At 33.6% G+C, this 14,714-nt stretch overlaps 1 pseudogene; it reads right to left on the reverse strand.

The window, feature by feature from the left end:
• Positions 1-4,889: 4,889 nt before the first annotated feature.
• LOC139490392 (uncharacterized) lies at positions 4,890-6,244 on the reverse strand (annotated as a pseudogene).
• Positions 6,245-14,714: the final 8,470 nt, after the last annotated feature.

Genomic DNA, 14,714 nt, shown 5'->3' on the forward strand with positions numbered 1-14,714 from the left:
TTTTCAGCTGAATGAAGACAATCATTTGCATAATTTGGGTCGGAGCTCTTACTTTTATTCCATTTTTTTCCCTGTTTTTTTGCCTCTAGAATATTTTCTGACCCCTGGAATGTTTGAATATTATTGACAGATGCAATACTTTCTAGCCCAGAGATAGTAATTTTATAAAACACTTACCTTCTCCGTAGCTGAAAATGCTCTCGAATGTCGGAGCCCCGCTTGACAGTCTCCCGAATGACCAAAACATTAAAACACCGTACAGTTCCGTTCCCACACTGTGTTGTTCTCGTCCTGAACATGCATGAAATATTTGTCACTGGACGTTAAGCAACCAACAATCAATCTAATTTAAAGACGCACCAATTTTGCCTTCTGGTGCAAGTTTCATAAGATCACTGATGATTCGCCCACGGAAAGCAGAATATTAAGAGATGTTGGTTTTAGCATCACCTTGTCACACACCAAATCTCTGCGAATCTTCAATAGTACTCCCCCCCCCCCCCCCCCCCCCCCCCCCCCCGACCACTTGCATGCATATTAATTGCTCTGAGGTTAAACATTGACATACAATGTATTTTCACACAATGTCAACAATAGTCATTATCCGGAAAAACCTCTTATCCGAAGGATTTGGTTAACTTTTTATATAAAGTCAAAATTTTATTAACAAAAATATAAATTATTTACAGAAAATACACGAAAGAACTACTATATATATTCAAATCACTCAAAAATAAATTAACTTCTCCTACAAAATCTACATAATCACATCGAAACTATCAAATTGATGGTGAAGGAAAAAATAAATGGTGGAGCTGATTGACGGATAGGAAATTTCCGTAATTAAAAAAGGTACAAATGATGTTTTTATTTTTGAGTTTTTGACAAAATTGTTTGGAATTTGCCCAACGAAATTTGCATGCAGTATCGCAATAATATGTTTTGTCCTCTCAAATGTCAAATACTATTTTTGAATCATATGTTTTCTCTTTTTCAAAGAAAAACGCGTTAAATTTCTACCTAAAAAACAGCTAACTTTAAGTTTGAAAGTTTTACTTGGAGATGGTATTATATTTATGTCTTCATCATTCCGATGATCCTTGATGATATGTGCATAGAAAATATTTACGAAAATAGCGGGAAATTTAACCAAAAAATATATTTTTGGATTTTAAGGTAACTACCCAAAACCGTAAATTGTGGGGTACCCCCATTAAAGGGATAAAATACAAAAATGTGACCATAGAAACTTTTTACGACCCGACGGAAATTAAAATATAGATATTATTCTATCATTTAAAACAATTTGCAGCCGTGTGTTATTCCGGACCATTAAACTCGTTAACTAAGCGTCTTTTTCGATGTCAGTTGCAGTACTATACCGCCTGAAAGGTAAATCCTTCAGAGTCGACCAACAATTCCCGGACGAAATTGAGCAGGCTAGAAAAGTCTTTAACCGCTCATGATTGAAGCTCATAAAGAAAAAACGAGCTGAAGGTTGCCAGGTCAAGTTCTTGAGGGACATCTTGTATCTCTATGGGGAAAAAATGAACAACTAGCTGCGAACACACAGACTCGCACAAAAATGTCGCATACTCCAGATAAAAACCCCGTACAAAAACGCAAACGCAAAACGACGCCAAAACACGGTTAGCAACCCCATAAAGAGCCAGTTGTTGCGAATGCCAACATGATAGATAGCAATCAATATATTACTTCAGGCGTTTTCAGAATTACAAATGATTTTCTAAAAGACATTAAAATGTTAAACCTTAACTGTTGCGGTTGCTTTTGGGTATACAAATAAAATGTCTAAACATATTCATATTATTGAAACTAAGAGTAGCCTAGTGCTATGGGCTAAGATATCTGCTGATTTCCTACAGACTGATGAAGAAATGAAGAAAAGGCAGGGCCGTAACTAGAGTTCGAATTCAGGGGAGGCAGGGATTTGTGGGCTGCCGATTGAGGCCCCCTTTGAGAGGGGGTTTGGAGGCGCAAACTCTCAGAAAATGACTAAAAATGACCGGTTTTCCTTCGATTTCCTTACCTAAAGAAACATCAGTATTGCTTAAACCTGCTGGCATGAAGCATTTTTTTTTATGCAAAAACAAGCAGAGATCACAGTGCTGTTTGGGTGAGCCAAGGTTCCATCTTGAAGGCCGCACTTTGACCTATAATTATTTATCATTAAATAAATTGTGACCGCGGATTTTTTTCTCAATAAAATCAGTGGCCAAAAATTACCCGTTTTCCTCCGATTTCCTTACTTTAAGACTCATCAGTAATGCTTGATCCTGGAAGCAATTTTTCATGCAAACAATTATTATCTGTATTTAAAGATTTTTTTGTTAGAAATCAAACTGGTAAGTTAAAAAAAAAACATATAAAGCAAGATCATAGAACGCAAGATAATTTCTGTTTTTTATCAAATCAAATCAAATCAAATAAAATCAAATATTTTATTGTCATATAAACTTTACAGTTTGTGACTAACATATATTAACACAATAAACACAATAAACATACATATTAAACATACACAATAACAACAGCATCACATTTTTTTTAACAACAAACAAGTTGTTAAGAGTCCCCTGCCCTCAGTTCTAATGACTTTTTTAAGAAGGATCCTAACTTATTTGTTTGTATATCGAATTTCAATATTGTTGAATGCTGAACAGACATGTATATATAAAGCTACAATCAGGGACTTTCTATACTAGTATATAGAGAGTCCCTGCCACAACGAATGGGAGTGTTTTAACTTCTGTCTAAGGCATTGACCATAGCAATGTTCTCGTACGTACTGTCTAACTATAGACACGTTAAAAAAATGATCCAACAGCTGATTCAGCCGGTAACGAATTTCCGATATCATAAAAGATTCACAATACAAAGGGAACTTCCTCTGCTTAATCGAGCCTCTAAATAAATGTGAGTAGTTAAGTTTTATTCAAAATTGACGAAAGCAAAGTTTCATATGTGTTATCGTACGACATACTGTTAAGATGGCACGGTAGTATTTGCATTCCAGAATTTAGGTTGCTCTTTTGTGTACCTACTTAGGTAAATGTATCTAAACCGTGTGATTGGGAAAAAAATACAGTATCAACTGAACATACTTTCCCAAACTGAGGGATGAATCAGGTGTAGAAAAATATGAAATAATTTTACATACAGATGAAAATGAATTTTTGAGAATTTTTTTAAATTTTGTATTCACTGCACCATAAAAGACCTAAAATTACTAGTGGCCTTAGGTTTCTAAAAATAGCAAAAAAAGTAAACGGTCATGATACATATTCAAATTCATTTCTGAAGAGTAAAATGAAAGTACTTCAGTTAAGTGTGAATGTAGATTTTTTTGCAGTGTTAGAAAGTGGTGAAAATTCTAAAAAGGCTATCATTATCCCTATGGGCCAGGAAATACTACCGTGCCACCTTTACATGACATAGAAAATACTGAATAACAGATGGACGGCCACACAAAAAAATATAAAACTGAAACGGTTCACTGTCGATCAAAAATCCGGAAAATGACAGATGTACCACGTATCATGAAAACACTGTTAAAACTGAAAACTTGTTTATAATATAAATTCAAGTTCTTCGTGTACATATTGTCAATATTTCATTTTATCACTTCAAAAAAAATTTTGGTGTGGAAAATTCAGGGAAGGCAGTTCCCTGCCTCATAGGTAGTTACGGCCCTGAAAGGTGATTAGAAACGTGTAAATCCCTCCTGAAAATTTGCTGTACAAAATAACCGATGCATTAAAGAGGCCCCTCATGGGGGGGTCCTAGTAATCACATAATCACCATTTTTTTGCCAATATAATCACATAATCATTAAATATTTGCTTATCTTTAGTAATCAAATAATCATAAACTAAAAATACAGTCCTAGGTAATCAAATAATCATGAAATATTTGGCTTAATAATCAAATAATCATTAAAAAAACGGCCAAGTAATCACAAAATCAAAAACCCCATGAGGGCCCTCATTAAACGAACTAGAACAAGAGTTGTTGAAGCATAGCCTTTCTGTTAACTATAAATATATGATGCTTGTCGGAGATTTTAATAGCAGAACTGCTTCCGATATCGATTTTTCAAATATTGTGAATAGCTATAGCAAACATGATATAGTTAGTGATTCAGATTTATGCTATGATTACTCAAATACTTTACAAGAGTTAAATATCAGTGTATATAAAGTGCGAATCCAGTTTGTTCATTTTCACTGATATATGCGAGTATGTCTATTGTAGAATAAAGGATGACGGGGAAAATTGCGTTTGTCTACTTTTTGAAAGTACGAAATAATTAATTTAAATGTATATTTTAACACATTTAGATAAGAATACTACTTTCTAATGTAGTAAAATCACAAGATTAAAGTCCAAAAAAGTGTAAATAAAGCATCTAAATCCATAACATTGTTGACTGGATGCTATTCATTTTAACTATAGATGCGATGAATTATCACTGAAAGTGCAATCCTTTCTGATGTGGAATTTTTGGAGGTGCGATGAATTTTCATTATTGTTTTATATGATAAATCGACATGCAACAACTGAAATGTTTGTTTAATTTTCCATTGAAAAAGTGTGAGGGTATCTACACATACACCACGGTTCCATATCAACCCTCTGATTGGTTTACCAGAAGATTGAAAATGGTCATGTGGGGTATGTGAGATACCTCACACTTTTAGCCAGAATCTACAATGTAACATTTTCTTTCCTGTAATATTTTTCAACTCTAAATTTTTACTAAAACTATAGTGTTGACACTGTTGAGTAGTTGTCTCATTGGCAAATACCCCATATCCTTTCTTTTTCTTAGAAAAAGTACAAAAATGAATTTTAATAACTGTATAAAATGTGAAACTAGAAGCCAAATATTAAATACTCTAATCCTCGAGAATGGCACACTGGTAATTTCACTACAAAAAAAAATGCATAATTTCACTACTAAAAAGGATGGAATTCCAATGAATATATTCCTTTGAATAAAATACACCACATAATCCTCAAATACTGAAATAATCACAAATATATTTAACTTCCACTATTAAAATTGAACACACATCCAGTGAACAAACTTCCAACGCCTTCTGCTGCACTTTTTGATGTTTCTTAATTTTCTGTGCGATTTTGAATTTCTGTGTTGTCTTCATGTTTAATATTTTTGCACATGCTTTCACTCGGTTCAAGGATATTTGAGATATCCTTCAACATCTCACTGGAAGCCCTTTTATATTTTCTAACACTCTTCACTGACCTATGGCCTGTCCTGTTCATTATTTCTTGTTCTGGGACTCCTGCCTGGTATAATGTTGTGGCACATGTCCTTTTACCAGATTAGTGAAATACCCATCTATTCCAGCTTCTGCACACATGGTTTTCATGATATTAGACAATTTGTTGACCCCTACTGACTGTTCACCAAACTTAATACTTCCTTTATCTAGCGGTCTCCTATAAAAAGCTGTTCCATTTAAATCACGTACAATATTAAAATATTGTTCATATATCTTAAATAGTACTGGATTTTGTAGATAGTGTTTTAAGTTTTTGGCACTCAAGTTCCGCTGATTGAGTCCACCTGAAAAAATGAAGTATTGACATTGAGTGACAATTAAATCATACACTGAACAAAACTGAGTTATTAATGAAATAGATAAGATAAGATATTTTATTTGTTTAAAATCCAAAATAACAGTGAAATATGAAACAGTTTTATATTGCTTGAATTGGGTAAAACATAATAAGCATACACGCTACGCAAGATATGAATATACCGGCCGTCTTTACAGTGAATTTGCATAAATCAATCACCTGTTGAAGCGCGGACATCAACGAAGACACCCGTATTTTCTGAAAATCGTCACTCATGTGACAAAATTACACAAACGAACGAATTGAAATACACAAGAAAGAAAAATACTTAATATTTAAGAAAAAATAAACTGACCTTTGTACGTTTTGTTGGCTCTGCCCTTGAATAATATAATAGCTTCCCGTCTGATCCTTTCCCAGTTCGAACTGATCCACGGACAGATTCCTATGCTCATCTACACCTCTGAGCCCAAATGTTAGATCGTCTTTACTGTTGTCCCATTGGTGAATTACATTCAAAAAGTCAATGTCACTTATCTTCATTTTTGCAGCCATTTCAGACGACTGAAACGCGCAAACTGATAATGCAGCGAGAAAGGCACTTTTCATCACGTGATATCAGTTTATAATTGTGACGTCTAATGAACTTTGGCACAAGTCATTTACCAAATTAAAAATTTGATTGGGTATGTGTAGATACACCATAGGATGAACTAAATTTCACTCGAAAGCAAAGCTTTCTCGTGAAATTTAGCCCCTCCTATGGTGTATCGACACATACCCAACACTTTTTAATTTGGTAACTATAACTTGTTTGACTGATTATGTCGCACGACCTTTCGCTAAGCTTGGCTGCAATTAGGTGTAGTTGCTCGGATGGATGGTACGCAGCCCGAAAAAAGAAAAGGGGGGAGAGTGTTGTAGACCTGGAGATATAAAGGTAGTCTAACTAGTTGAGTTAGGGAAGATCTTCTTTGGCTCAATCGGTTAGAGCATAGATGTAATAAATTTCATAGATTTCTATTTACTTAAACAAAAGTTATAGTGCGAAAACCAATGTTTCTTCGGACCGTGAATGACGACGACGACGACAACGTCATACCAATATTACATCTATGGTTAGAACGCTGCCTTTAGATCCCGAGATTGAGGGTTCTAATCCCACTGGTACCATCCATAGATTTTCACAACAATGATAAAACATATGTAAAAATATAAACATTATATACATGTACAACATTTTGCGTGTTAGATAGTCTTGTAGTGTTCGACTTGTATCTTTCTATGAGTGTTCATTACATCTGTCTTGCCAGTCGTGATTGTTCAGCCATCTCCTACAGCGTACACCGGTAGGCCAGAATGATTCGGTCTCGATAATGCTAGCGGATTCTTCTGTTCTGTGACGTTTAATTTAGCTGATATTCGTGAATAATTGTTGTAGAAACGTACTGTTTTAACACCTTTCACTTCGAGAAACTGTAAAATTCCAGATCGTGTTGATTTGTTATCAATTCCGGATAAATAGTATCTAGCAGATCGTTTCCTTGGTTTTACACCAACAAAAATGTTCTCGTTTAATGGTTTTATTTCTTCGGTATTACCTTGTACACGTACCGGAATTTTAAAGTTATCCTTATTTGGAACTTTCGGTGTTTCCGTTTACTGATCTAATTCGGGATTCGACACAAAATGTTTTGAATGGTCTACTGGCGATGATAAATGTTCACTTTCTTTTAAGGTTAATTCCGTACCGTTATTTTTTCCTGGGGTATGTTCATTGATCTATGCATGGCTGTATAGTTATATATAAATAATTTAATTTTTGATGTAACGTGTCTTCTGATTGGCTGACGTCGTTTTGTTTTTCAGCCCATAGACATAATTTTGACATGTGACCGTGACGTCATCAACTAAGAATTAAATTATAAGAAATGACTGTAATATTTTTTCTGCCTATTCGAAATTACATAAAAAATGTGGTACACACTTTTTAAAAATAACCCGCTACGAGCGTTATGTAGTAGAGAATTGATAAGAAGTAGTGGATTCGTAAACGATAATCAACGAGCGACTTTAGTCGCGAGTTGATTATCGTTTTCGAATACACTACTTCTTATCAATTCTCTAGCTTAACCCATTTCTAGTAAAAGGACTATCTGTTTGATGATCTGACAATGAATCAACTGAATTTCATGAAAATAATTTCGTATTTTGTCTTTTTATTGTCTAATAGCTGGAACTGACTAGATCCAAACGGTTCACATTTATATTTAACTTAATATAAGTTCAATTTAACTTAAATGTGTAGTTATCTCCCCTTTTTATTACCAGATTTTGTATTTGTAAATGATTATTTCATTCAATGTTGAATCATTACAAATAATTAATATTGATTAGATTTAAGTATTTATAATTCATTCAAATAGACATATAACTAATATATGGATTTTTTAAAATCTTTTTTTGGAAAAATCTTTTTTTTTCAATTACCAACATTTAGAAACCTTTAATATTTACATATATAGTATTTAGCAACCTAATGATGAAACCAGATCAGTCACGTCTCAGTCATTACAGCTGAACGGACGTGCTGGGCCAGCTCTCCTTTACCCGCTATCTTCGATGAGGGTTTACAGTTAGATATCAACGACTTACTACTAGAGCATTTGCATTATTCACATATCAGGATACGTGCACCGATCGACGTATACGTATTGAACAGATTTGTTTACAATAATGTTTTAACCCCGATCTCAATAAAAATAAAATCCATTATATAATATTTTCATCGGGACCAACTTGACTTAATTTATCCTTTCCTCATATATGTGTTATACGATACGTCGATACGGATATGCCAGCAAATACTTGATTAATGCAAATTCTCTAATTAAGATGACAGAAACCGATCCATGCCGTACAGATAGACGTAGTAGTTGGCGTACCCGCGTTAACATGCACTCCAAAACCATTGTATTATGGGGAGTGTTATGCCGATTAACGTCCGAGGGCGGTATCCTAGGCTGTTGGGTGATACGACCTTCATTTCACTGCCTCACGGCTTTGGTCCTGATAATGCTTCCTGTCATCTTTCGAACTACGTCCGAGATCATCTACCAGTACTCCATCATCGAGGCTGGCGGGCTGCCAAGCTGACCAAACTGGCCCTGAAAGCAGCCGTTAGTGAAGAATAAACAACAAAATAGTCAAAAACCAAAAACAACTCACCAAAACCAAGATGGCGGCCTCCATATTGCGACCTCCACTACTTGTTCCTGACCCATGGCTCCAGAATATTTAAAGCTCACCAAACGCCTTCGGGCACCGAGCCGACCGTGCGAGGGCTGAAAGGCCAGTCAAGGTCGTTAAACACCACCACATATATGATGAAACCAATGGCCCGTTTGATTGAATTTAGAACACGCACTCAAAATTACTATAAACATTTTAAAACTAATTGAAGTGTAAAAGAAGTGAAAAAATCACAATCACACCACATTACCAGACACCAGTTGTTGATAAAATAGATACTATGATTGGTCATAATTGAAATATTATATATACATTTTGTTTAAACTGGTCCCCTTTCATTTTGTTTTGATTTTTCTAACGTTTTACATTTGTCATCCATCGTCAATCAGTTAAGGTTTATGACCCCTTCTGTAGCCATTTTTGTACGAATTTTTCAAACATCAATTGTATCAAAACTAAAGATATAATAAATAATAGAGATAGGCCATTTAGTACATGTTCCAAGGGGAAACTTGATGCAAAGCATTATTTTTTACTGTTTCATTGCATTTGATAGAAAAAGAGGACTTTGTGGCAAATAAATCAAGATTTTTATAGAAAATCCACAGCCTTTAATACAGAGATTTTTGTTATAAAATTTGAAACATAAATTACTCACTTGATTTTCTATGATGTGCTAGTGTTTATTTTTTACAAAAAGTTCTAAGTAACCTGTAAATTCCAAAACACCTCGTGCTGAGTCACTAAAGTCGAGCGCACCCTAAAAGGTGTACTTGATTTTTGCCATATTTATACTTGTCTTAACCAATAACTACATTTATAAACTTGTTTTAAGGAAATCAATGCTAGCACTGCATGCAATAATCCTATATCTATCAGTCATCAAATTGCCAAATATGAGAGTACAAGGATAAAGACTGTGGATTTTCTATAAAAATCTTGATTTATTTGCCACAAAGTCCTCTTTTTCTATTAAATGCAATGGAACAGTAAAAAATATTGCTTTGCATCAAGTTTCCCCTTGGAATATGTACAAAATGGCCTATCTCTATTATTCATTATATCTGTAGTTTTGATACAATTGAAGTTTGAAAAGTTCGTACAAAAATGGCTACAGAAGGGTACATAAACCTTAATGAACTAGTATTATTTGTAATACGCATCCTAAAACCGAAGCAGAATTGCTTTTTCTTCAAATGTACAATACTGTATATAATTATGTCAATTTTGTAATGTGTCATGTAAGCTGTTCATAGCCGTGATCGTCTAGTCGTTGGCACCGAAAGAAAAAAAACTGTGATATTAACAGTGACAAGTTCAAGTCTAGTGCCCGGAATGATTTTTTTTGTAATGTTTTTCTCTACCAAAATATTTTTTTTAATCTTAGAGGTATCAATATTTCAGTCTTACTCTAAGGTTGACGATTTTGTTTCTGGTTTCACCGTAAAAAAAGTGGTTTTACAGTCGTAGTTTATCATATTTTATTCACATAAGAGTCAGTTAAATGTTGATGTATATTTGGACCATTTATAATCAAACAAAGATTAACTAAGTGATCATAGTATGATATCATCATAATCATAAAACCAAAAGATGATGGAAAGGGAAAGGCCTTGTACCTTAAAAGTAATAAGTGTAATGTGTACATGGATGTTTATTTCATCAAGGAATTGTACTAGTAAGTAATATAATATCTTCAATTCCTTAATTTCATAGTGTTTATATATTTCATTAGGTAACAAAAAGACAGACATACAGTTTATTGACATACATTGACATATGTTCGCTATAAGAGTGATATTTAAATAACAATTTATATCAGCACTCGTGGTCTAGTGGTATCATGCACAGACTACAGACTTAACTGTCGAAAATACGCGTGAGTTCGAACCTATACTATTCACTCGTTTTTGAGAGGATAAATATCGTAAGTTAAAAGTTATGATATAAGTTATTTTAAGTTAACATGGTGGTCAGTAGATTCTTGAAAAATAATCCATCGCTAGAACAATAGACTGACGTCAGAGAAATGGGTTAATCAGTGTGCACCACATTTTTTATGTTATTTCTTCATAGACAGAAAAAATATAACATTCATTCCTTAATTAATTTTTATATACATCTTATACAGTAAAGAAAGTTCGAGCAACAATCGAGTCGCCTTAATATATGGTTTGAATTTCTCATAAATCGTTAACTATGTTCTCGATGTTTTACTTACGAACGATACAGAACTATTACGGAAAAAACATAAAATCAAAGTACAGAAAATTATCGATGAACAGTACACAATGTCCGAAATCAACCATAAGTTGCTTATACCCCCGTGTATATTCAAGTGAGAATCTACGACCAGCTTGCATTGTAAATATCATCAGTATTAAAGTCATTATTAAGACTATGTTATAGTTACCAAATTAAAAAGTGTTGGGTATGTGTAGATACACCATAGGAGGGGCTAAATTTCACGAGAAAGCTTTGCTTTCGAGTGAAATTTAGTTCATCCTATGGTGTATCTACACATACCCAATCAAATTTTTAATTTGGTAAATGACTTGTGCCAAAGTTCATTAGACGTCACAATTATAAACTGATATCACGTGATGAAAAGTGCCTTTCTCGCTGCATTATCAGTTTGCGCGTTTCAGTCGTCTGAAATGGCTGCAAAAATGGAGATAAGTGACATTGACTTTTTGAATGTAATTCACCAATGGGACAACAGTAAAGACGATCTAACATTTGGGCTCAGAGGTGTAGATGAGCATAGGAATCTCTGTCCGTGGATCAGTTCGAACTGGGAAAGGATCAGACGGGAAGCTATTATATTATTCAAGGGCAGAGCCAACAAAACGTACAAAGGTCGGTTTATTTTTTCTTAAATATTAAGTATTTTTCTTTCTTGTGTATTTCAATTCGTTCGTTTGTGTAATTTTGTCACATGAGTGACGATTTTCAGAAAATACGGGTGTCTTCGTTGAGGTCCGCGCTTCAACAGGTGATTGATTTATGCAAATTCACTGTAAAGACGGCCGGTATATTGGCACGCCTGAACCACTTTTATAGATAATCCTAGATTATCTCAGATAAACCAGGATTTTCTCAGATAAACTAGGATAATCTGAAAATTCTGAGAAAATCGATTATCTGAAAAAAAGGAGCCAATAGAAAGTCACGACACATTGGAAGATAATTTCATGGTCATAAGGGATAAGATATAGAGACCATGGTGCATCTATACAGACAGAATAATGAAAGCTAAGACTCTTACGGGAAACGTTTTAGAACGTTTAATTTTTCTAAATTTTATAAAAAGAACAATTGATTTATTTAGGATGTACATGTATTACAGGTATATCGATATTAATGAAGATCAAAGGGAAGTTGTCTTCAAGTTGAGAGTTTCTTTCAAGAGAATTTGAATGTAATATCCGTATTTTTCCTTATGAAGATAGTGAAATATGTTGACATCCGCACAATTAACTAGGACAAATAACTTTAATGTTGAAATAAGTTTAGCACAGATGAAATACACCATTTAGAAGTCCTAAAGGGTTTCCTTTTAGAAAGTTGTAATCTTAATTAAAAAAGATATCACGCTCCATTTTCTTTCCGTAATTTTCTCTATTAAAACAGTGAAATATGGTATCATACATTTTTATTGCTTAATGTTACATTTTAGTACTTACATTTTGTATTTTATTAGTAAATTGAAATATAAAGTTTTAAGTGTTTTTTGTTAATTAGATAATCTAATCATGATGATGACAAATGCCCAATACCTGAAATATTTATTACCTTACAACTCTATTATATTGTTTATTAGTTTGTTATTTAACGACACGTGCCCAGTGCATTGTTAACTATTAAACAAACGCTGTTAACACGGGTGTTTGATCGCCACATTTTGCATTGAATTAGATCTACTTTTTTGCAACTTGTATCTTTATTTTTGTTCTAAGAAAACCTTTCGTACTCAGTCCAATCAGGAGGTCCTGGTCGGTTTTAAGACTTTCTGGAAAATTATTACTTAAAATATTTTTTTTACTGTTAAATGAAATACATGTAAATTCATGGATTGTCAGTGAGTTTTAATTTATTATACAAACGAGAGCCCAACTTTGGTTGTCCAGATTGAACACATTGGGCAATCGTTTTTATGCAATCAGGAACAGATGTATCCACAAAATTATAATAACATTTTATGTACTTTCCTGCTTTAATAAATCATTTTTAATACACAATACTATTTATAAACCAAAGTCACCAATTTATGCTAATTAAGATTAAAACTTCATATAACATATTGTAATACTTGACTTGACGGATTGACTTTGATGGGCAGCAATTACTCGACAATTCGTTGGCCGAATTCACTAGTACGTTAAATGACATTATGGCACCATTTTTTAAAAAGAGGACAAACAATTATAAATCTTGCAGATCTAACATTTGTGATGATAAACCTTGGTTCAACGCCCAGTGTAAAGACCTTCATCGCCGCTATATAAACCGTTTAAAGATATTTAATAGACTGAAATCGCAACTAAACTATAGTAATTTAATCCGAGCGAAAAAGGACTATAAAACACTAGAACGTCGCTTGAAACGAGAGTATATGCGCACTGAAGGAAACATGCTAGACATAATGAGACTTACAAACCCTAAATTATTCTACAAGAAATTTAAAAGGAAAGCGTCCTCTAAACATGCTGTACCATTAAAGTTGTTCCATGAACATTTTAAGTCATTGTGCTCATCAGACACAGATGCTGTACTGGACGACAGCCAATTTCATAATACTGATGGTGAATGCGTCTATGAGGAACTTGATAGAGAAATTACAGAAAATGACATTTTGAAAGCTATTCGTAACCTTAAACGTGATAAAAGTAATGGAGTTGATGGAATTCTTAACGAATATTTTATTGAATACAAAGATGTGTTTATGCCTGTATTACTGTACATTTTTAATGGAATTTTACAGTCCGGAATTTCCCCTACAGACTGGGCTAAAGCCATACTTATACCTATATTCAAGAAGGGTAGTGTGCTTGATCCAAACAACTACAGAGGGATTAGTTTAGTCAGTAATTTTGGAAAGTTATTTACGTCCGTTCTTAATCAACGTTTGATAGACTGGTCGGAAACGTTTGATATTGTGACCGATGCCCAGTTCGGCTTTCGTCCCGGTCTGGGTACAGTAGATGCTATTTTTGCTCTTACATTATTAATTTTCAAATCCTTATCAGCCAAAAATCGTTTTTATTGTTGTTTTGTAGACTACACGAAAGCTTTTGACACTGTTCAAAGATATATGTTATGGTATAAACTATCAAAAATTGGTATACAAGGTAAATTTTTAATGGTTATCAAAGCAATGTATTCTAATGTCACTTCTTGTGTAAGTGTTGATGGGTTCAACTCTGATTATTTTACTAATGAAGTAGGTTTGATGCAAGGTGAAGTATTATCACCGATATTTTTTTCTATGTATGTCAATGATTGTGAAATGGCTTTTATAAATAGTGACTATTCCTTATGAGATGAAGGAACTAAATTTATTTTTACTAATGTACGCTGACGATATGGTTATTTTTTCAGAAACTGTATCTGGATTACAAACATTACTTGATACTTTGTATGATTATACCTCCAAATGGTCACTTAGTGTGAATATAGCAAAAACGAAAATTGTTGTTTTTAGAAAGGGTGGGAAAATACATGACAATGAGAAATGGTATTATAATAACCAGGAAATAGAAGTTGTAGATAAGTTTAGTTATCTTGGTACACGTGTCTTGGTATTCTGTTAAATTTTAATGGTAAATATATTG

The sequence above is a fragment of the Mytilus edulis genome, chromosome 9, assembly GCF_963676685.1.
Source record: "Mytilus edulis chromosome 9, xbMytEdul2.2, whole genome shotgun sequence".
Lineage (NCBI taxonomy): Eukaryota > Metazoa > Mollusca > Bivalvia > Mytilida > Mytilidae > Mytilus > Mytilus edulis.